Here is an 8,535-nt window from a genome sequence, read left to right as displayed (position 1 = left end):
ATAAAATAGGCAAAGTATATATGCCAACGCGCACTAGTGCGTATATAATAGTGCTGAGACAGTCGGGCGAGTGCCTGAGAAATGGTAGTTAGAGTGTTAGAATGCATAAAGCTTGATCTCCTGGTTCAGGCCATTAGAGGCCAGACTGTCTAGAGTAAATATCCATTTGTATTCGATTCTGAACATAGCTTTTAGGAAGTCCCCGCCCCTAGGGCTCGGCGGGACAACTAGAATGCCACAAAAGAAAATTCCACGGCAAGATTGGTTATGTTCCTCAGAAAAGTGCCGTGACAATGGATGTCCCTTAAAACCCTTGCTAATATTGTCCAAATGTTCTTTAATTCTAATCTGTGGACGTCTTTTGGTTCTACCTACATATATTTTTTCACAAGGGCATATTAGGATGTTGATGACTCCCTTGGTTTGACACGTGATGTTTGATCTAATGTTGTAGTGATTTAACTTGTATGTATCTGTGAAAGAGGTATACAGTTTTTTTCGCAGTGCTGTGCGTTTACAGCAAGAACACGTGCCACATGGGCGGAAACCCCCTGTTTGTATTAGGGATTTTGTAGGCAGCAAAGCTTGTTTGTTGGTGGTTGAGGTGACTGATTTAGTTGTAGGGGCCAGTAGAAGGCCCAAATTTTGTGCTTTTTTATATATAAATTTGGGCTGTTACAGTAGTAAGTCACCAATACATTTGTCTCCCTTTAATATCGGCCAATGTTTGCGGACAATTTTATTGAATTTTCTATGGTCCGCATGAAACTGAGTGATAATGGGTAGTTGGTTGATTTGTTCCTTAATAGTTAGCGGATTATGATCAACTTTGATTTTGGATAATAAAGAGTCCCTTGGAATGGCCTCCACCTCTGATCTGGCCTGAGCTAGAGTTTGTGCATTATACCCTTTCTCCTCAAATTTGGCGGTTAGGTATTGAGTTTCTTTGTGGTAATCTTCAATTTTTGTGCAGTTCCTCCGTATTCTCATAAATTGGCTCTTAGGGATGTTGGTTAACCATACAGGGAGGTGGCAGCTACTAGTATGGATGAAGCTGTTTGAGTCTACATCCTTATGATACCCTTTAGTGACCAGTTCATTATTCTCAATACAAATGATTAAGTCGAGAAAGTGTATATTGGATTGGCTATATGAGGCCGTGAATTCTAGGCCATAAGTGTTAGAGTTTAACCCCATGATGAAGATTTGTAAGTCTGGAATTGTACTCTCCCAAATGAACAAGACATCGTTTATGAAATGATGCCATAGTTTGAGGCCCGTATGTGTGTAATTGTTGTTGTAAATATGATCTTGTTCCCATTTTGCCACATATAAATTTGCGAAACTTGGTGCAAAGCGAGCACCCATTGCGGTCCCCTGAGTTTGTAAATAATACTGTTTGTTGTACATGAAATAGTTGTGTTTCAAAATGAAATCAATGCTGTCAATAATGAATTGGATTTGGGATGTTTTATAGGTTCCTAGGGCTTGTAGGAAATGGTTTGTTGCTTGACAACCTAATGTGGGGTCAATCACTGTATATAAGGACTTGATATCTAAGGTTCCTAATATAAAAATGGTTTGCCACTTGAATTGATTGAGAACTTGGAGAACATGAGTGGTGTCTTTTAGATAGGTGGGTTTTTTTCTATTCTTGGGACTATTCTCCCTTGTTGTATCTCCACCCAGTCTAGCTAGCGCGGCGATTATTTTACCTTGTCACTATTCATGAAAGTCAATGGCTGCTCACTCTCCCCATTCGCCCAAGCTCGCTGCCTAGAGTTAATTCTTGACTCTGATCTCTCCCACAAACCACATATCCAATCCCTTTCTATTTCCTGCCTACTGCAACTCAAAAGTATTTCCCGGATATGTACATTCTTTAATCAAGAATCTGCAAAAACACTAGGGCATGCTCTCATCACCGCCCATGTTGACTATGGCAACCTGGTCTGTGGCCTCACGTCTAACACTTTTGCACCCCTCGAATCTATCTTAAACTCTGCTCCCCGACTAGCCTACATGTCCCCCCACTATTCCTCAGCCGCTCCTCTCTGTCAATACCTTTACTGGCTTAACATTGCCTAGGCTCTAGTTCAAAACTTTAACCATGGCATGTAACGCCATTCACAACCTGTCTCCTCCATACATCTGTGACCTAGTCTCCAGATACTTACCTGCATGCCACCTCTGATCCACACAAGATATTCCTCCCTACTCCCCTCTTATCTCCTCTTAAAACAATTGCATACAAGATTTTTTCTATGCATTACCACTCATCTAAAACTCTCTTGACGCGGTCCCCTGGACTCCACTCCCATAGGGGTGGAGCCGCATATTCATTAATGTAATGAGCGGTGCCACATGACCGCTCACTACAGGAAGAAGCTGCCGCTCCCGGAGACATGGGACATGCGGGGACCGCATCCAGAGCGCTGGGAGCAGGTGAGTATGTCATACTCACCTTTCCGCGTTCCACCGTCGCCTCGTCTTCCACGTCGTCTGCACTGACTGTTCAGGTCAGAGGGCACGATGACGTATTAGTGTGCGTGCCACCCTCTGCCTGAACAGTCAGTGCAGAGAGATGGGACGCTGAGGAGCAGCGGGCAGCGATGAGAGGTGTGTATGTCATTTTTTTTTCAGTGCAGCAGCAGCATTACTGTTGTGAATTCCGCTCTTGGGCTCCCTCCGGTGGTTGTAAGTAGCATTTTTGTGAGTTCTGCTCTTGGGCTCCCTCCTGTGGTTTTGAGTGGCATGGCTGCTTCTTGGATTTAGCTTCAGCAGCTGTTTTCACTGATCGTCTTTCTGGCTCGGCTCTATTGGTCTGGCCTTATCCCTCATTCAATGCCAGTTGTCAATTGTTCCTGCCTGGAGTCATTGCTCTTAGGATTTTCCTGACACTCTGACCAGTTCAGCAAAAGCTAAGTCCTTGCTTGTCCTTTTGCAGTTCACTTGTTGTGGACTTTGTTGTTCAGCACTTTCTATGTTTTGTTCATTTGTCCAGCTTATCAGTATGGATCTATTCAGCTAGGCTGGAAGCTCTGGGCAGCAGAGTTTGCCCTACACACCTTTAGTCAGGTGTGGAGATTTTTGCATTCCTCTGCGGTGGACTTTTTCTAGTTTTTATTACTGACCGCACAGCGTTCTGTCCTGTACTATTTCTAACTAGCTAGAAGTGGCCTCCTGTGCTTGATCTTGTTTCATACTACATATGTCATTTCCTTCTCCTCTCACAGTCATTACTTGTGGGGGGCTAATCTATTCTTTGGGGATTTTCTCTGAGGCAAGATAGTTTTCCTGCTTCTATCTTTAGGGGTAGTCAGCTCTTAGGCTGTGACGAGATGCCTAGGCAGAGTTAGGAGCATTCCACGGCTACTTCTAGTGTTGTGTCGAGCTTAGGGACTGCGGTCAGTATAGTTACCACCTGCTCAGAGCTAGTCGCATGTCGCTCCTTAATCACTAGACCATAACAGTACAACTGGCCAAAAATGAGCTGAATGCATCTCAAAAGAAGGAAAAGAAAAAGAGTTCTGAGCCATTTTTTTTTCTTTAGTTTGTTTTGTCTTTTTCCTTCCTCTTATCTCTGGGTGATTCAGGATTTGGATGCAGGCATGGATGTTCAGGGGTTGTTTTCTCGTGTGGATCAGCTTGCTGCAAGAGTACAGAGTATTCAAGATTATGTTGTTCAGACTCCGGCCTTAGAGCCTAGAATTCCTACTCCGGATTTGTTTTACAGGGATAGATCTAAGTTTTTGAACTTTAAAAATAACTGCAAATTGTTTTTTGCTCTGAAACCCCGTTCCTCTGGTGACCCCATTCAGCAAGTAAAGATACCTATTTCTCTGCTGTGTGGCGACCCTCAGGACTGGGCATTCTCTCTTGAGTCAGGGGATCCGGCATTGCTCAATATAGATGCATTCTTTCAATCGCTCAGATTATTGTATGACGAACCTAACTCTGTAGAGCATGCTGAGAAAACACTATTGGCCCTGTGTCAGGGTCAGGAAGCGGCAGAATTATACTGCCAGAAATTTAGAAAATGGTCTGTGCTCACTAAATGGAATGAGGACGCTCTGGCAGCAATTTTCAGAAAGGGTCTTTCTGAAGCCCTTAAAGATGTTATGGTGGGTTTTCCCACGCCTGTTGGTTTGAGCGAATCTATGTCTATGCGCGAAAGCAAAGTGGTGCACCATATGGCAGTGTCCTCTGAGCAGAGTCCTGAGGCCATGCAATGTGATAGGATTTTGACTAGAGTGGAACAGAGGGGATACAGACGTCAGAATGGGCTGTGTTTTTACTGTGGTGATTCTGCTCATGCTATTTCTGATTGCCCTAAGCGTATTAAGAGGGTCGCTAGATCTGTTACCATTAGTACTGTGCAACCTAAGTTTCTCCTGTCTGTGACCCTGATTTGCTCATTGTCATCTTTTTCTGTCATGGCATTTGTGGATTCGGGCGCTGCTCTGAACTTAATGGACTTAGAATTCGCTAGGCGCTGTGGTTTTTCTTTGCAGCCTTTGCAGAGTCCCATACCCTTGAGGGGTATTGATGCTACACCATTGGCCAAGAATAAACCTCAGCATTGGACTCAGCTGACTATGTGCATAGCTGCTGCACATCAGGAAGATTGCCGTTTTCTGGTGTTGCATAATTTACATGATGTTGTTGTACTGGGTTTTCCATGGTTACAGGTGCACAATCCAGTGCTGGATTGGAAATCAATGTCTGTGACTAGTTAGGGTTGTCAAGGGGTACATAGTGACGTTCCTTTGATGTCAATTTCCTCTTCCCCCTCTTCTGATGTTCCTGAATTTTTGTCAGATTTCCAGGATGTATTCGATGAGCCCAAGTCCAGTTCCCTTCCTCCACATAGGGACTGTGATTGTGCTATTGACTTGATTCCTGGCTGTAAGTTCCCTAAGGGCCGACTTTTCAATCTGTCTGTGCCAGAGCATGCCGCCATGCGGAGCTATGTTAAGGAGTCTTTAGAGAAGGGGCATATTCGGCCGTCTTCGTCACCATTGGGAGCGGGATTCTTTTTTGTTGCCAAGAAGGATGGCTCCTTAAGACCCTGTATTGATTATCGCCTTCTTAATAAGATCACGGTCAAATTCCAATACCCTTTACCTTTGCTCTCTGATTTGTTTGCTAGGATTAAGGGGGCTAGTTGGTTTACCAAGATTGACCTTCGAGGGGCATATAATCTTGTTCACAGGGTGACGAATGGAAAACTGCATTTAATATGCCCGAAGGCCATTTTGAATACCTGGTGATGCCTTTCGGGCTTTATAATGCTCCTTCTGTATTTCAGTCCTTTATGCATGATATTTTCCGCAATTATCTTGACAAATTCTTGATTGTGTATTTGGATGATATTTTGATTTTTTCCAATGATTGGGAGTCTCATGTGAAGCAGGTCATGATGGTATTCCAGATCCTTCGTGATAATGCTCTATTTGTGAAGGGGTCTAAGTGCCTATTTGGAGTTCAGAAGGTCTCTTTTTTGGGGTTTATTTATTCCCCTTCGTCTATAGAAATGGATCCTGTTAAGGTCCAAGCCATTCATGACTGGATTCAACCCACATCTGTGAAGAGCCTTCAGAAATTTTTGGGCTTTGCTAATTTTTATCGCCATTTCATTGCCAACTTCTCTAGTGTGGTTAAACCCCTGACCGATTTGATGAAGAAAGGCGCTGATGTGACTAATTGGTCCTCTGAGGCTGTTGAGGCCTTTCAGGAGCTTAAACGCCGATTTACTTCTGCCCCTGTCTTGCGTCAGCCGGATGTTTCTCTTCCCTTTCAGGTTGAGGTTGACGCTTCTGAGATTGGGGCAGGGGCCGTTTTGTCACAGAGGAATTCTGATGGTTCCTTGATGAAGCCATGTGCCTTCTTTTCCCAAAAGTTTTCGCCTACGGAACGCAATTATGATGTTGGCAATCGGGAGTTGTTGGCTATGAAGTGGGCATTTGAGGAGTGGCGACATTGGCTTGAGGGAGCCAAGCATCGCATTGTGGTCTTGACCGATCATAAGAATCTGATTTACCTTGAGTCGGCCAAGCGGCTGAACCCTAGACAGGCTCGGTTGTCCCTGTTTTTCTCCCGTTTTGATTTTGTGGTCTCGTATCTTCCAGGATCTAAGAATGTTAAAGCGGATGCCCTCTCTAGGAGTTTTTTGCCGGATTCTCCTGGAGTCCTTGAGCCGGTTGGCATTCTTAGAGAAGTGGTGATTCTGTCTGCCATCTCCCCTGATTTGCGGCGGGCGCTTCGGGAGTTTCAGGCTGATAAACCTGACCGCTGTCCTGTGGGGAAGCTGTTTGTTCCTGATAGATGGACAAGTAAGGTCATTTCTGAGGTCCATTGTTCTGTGTTGGCCGGTCATCCTGGGATTTTTGGTACCAGAGATTTGGTTGCTAGGTCCTTTTGGTGGCCTTCCTTGTCGCGGGATGTGCGTTCTTTTGTGCAGTCCTGTGGGACTTGTGCCCGGGCTAAGCCTTGCTGTTCCCGCACTAGTGGGTTGCTTTTGCCTTTGCCCGTCCCAGAGAGGCCTTGGACGCATATTTCCATGGATTTTATTTCGGATCTTCCTGTGTCCCAGAGGATGTCTGTTATCTGGGTGGTTTGTGACCGGTTCTCTAAAATGGTCCATTTAGTACCTTTGCCTAAATTGCCTTCCTCCTCTGATTTGGTTCTATTGTTTTTTCAACATGTGGTTCGTTTGCATGGCATTCCGGAGAATATTGTGTCTGACAGAGGTTCCCAGTTTGTTTCCAGGTTTTGGCGGGCCCTTTGTGCTAGGATGGGTATTGATTTGTCTTTTTCTTCGGCGTTCCATCCTCAGACAAATGGTCAAACTGAGCGAACTAATCAAACCTTGGAGACCTATTTGAGATGCTTTGTGTCTGCTGATCAGGATGATTGGGTGACTTTCTTGCCGTTGGCCGAGTTTGCCCTTAATAATCGGGCCAGTTCGGCTACTTTGGTTTCACCTTTCTTTTGTAATTTTGGTTTCCATCCTCGTTTTTCTTTAGGGCAGGTTGAGCCTTCTGATTGTCCTGGTGTAGATTCTGTGATGGACAGGTTGCAGCAGATTTGGACTCATGTGGTGGACAATTTGACGTTGTCCGAGGAAAAGGCTCAGCGTTTTGCTAACCGCCGTCGGTGTGTTGGTCCTCGGCTTCGTGTGGGGGATTTGGTCTGGTTGTCCTCTCGTCATGTTCCTATGAAGGTTTCTTCCCCTAAGTTCAAGCCTCGGTTTATTGGTCCTTATAAGATTTCTGAGATTATCAATCCTGTGTCTTTTCGTTTGGCCCTTCCAGCCTCTTTTGCTATCCACAATGTTTTCCATAGATCTTTGTTGCGGAGATATGTGGTGCCCGTCACCACGTCCGTGTCTCGCATGTGAAATCCAAGCTCTGGCGCCGGCACTCCAGAGCGGAGCGTGCGGCTCCATGTGTTGCTATGCGGCCGCACGCTCCGCTCCACAGTGCCGGCGCCACAGCTTGGATTTCACATGCGAGACACGGACGTGTTTCTCGCATGTGTGATCCCGGCCTTACTATCAGTGTCAGAGGCAAGAAAGGCGTATGCCTCCTTGACTGAATACTGTGTTTGGGACGAGGAGGACATTTTTTCACATGTGTGCTGTGTGCACCAAATTTTATTTAAGTGTGTGTGAGATTTTCGTCTAAACTTTTTTATTACATTTAGAATAGAAGAAAGGAAAATACTAGAAAAAATAGAAGAGAAAAATCTAATCTAATCTAATCTAATTTTACTTCTTACCTTTTTCTAGATTGTTTTATTTTTTCTATTAAAAATAGAATCTAGATTTTGTGTCCGGCGAAAAAACGGACAGCGACGGATCTGGCGAAAAACAGATGAAGCGTGAGGCCATCTGTCCCAATCCATTGCTAATACAAGTTCATGATAAAAAAAAAACGGATCCGGCGGCAATTTTTAGCAGATCCATTTTTTTCAAAATTTGCTACATTCAGCCTAACTGCAAAAAACTGATGTGTGAAAGCAGCCTTAGCAGAAAAAAAATGGTAGTATAAATACAACAAGGATTTTCTACTAAAATTCTGAAATTACAAGATAGAAGTCAATAAAAACAAATTGCAGAACTATCTGACATGGATTGTGATTACATTTTACTTAAAAAACTGTAGCATAAGTGATTTACACACTGACAATAATCCTTACTTGAGGCCTGTCCCACACGTCCAGATAATTCCAGTACCGGAAAAATTGGTACCGGAGTTATCCGTGTGCGTGTGTCCCTGTGCTCACGTGGCACATCAGTCTGGCAAACGTGCGGCAGCCGTGTGCCATCCGTGTGCCGACTGGGTACCACACGCACCGTGCAGGAGACAGCGCTAGACTTAAGCGCTGTCCCCTGCTTTGGGTGCTAAATCCAGAATTCATTCCTTCTTCCCAGCAGCGTTCGCTGGAGAGAAGGAATGAAAAATCATTTTTTTTATTTTTTTTTTGTTAAAATAAAGTTCCCGGTAATCTCCCCCCTCCCTCCCCCTGTGA

This window comes from Ranitomeya imitator, chromosome 8, assembly GCF_032444005.1.
Source record: "Ranitomeya imitator isolate aRanImi1 chromosome 8, aRanImi1.pri, whole genome shotgun sequence".
NCBI classification, from domain to species: domain Eukaryota; kingdom Metazoa; phylum Chordata; class Amphibia; order Anura; family Dendrobatidae; genus Ranitomeya; species Ranitomeya imitator.
The sequence above is the reverse complement of the archived record's forward strand: the minus strand, read 5'-3'. Positions refer to the sequence as shown.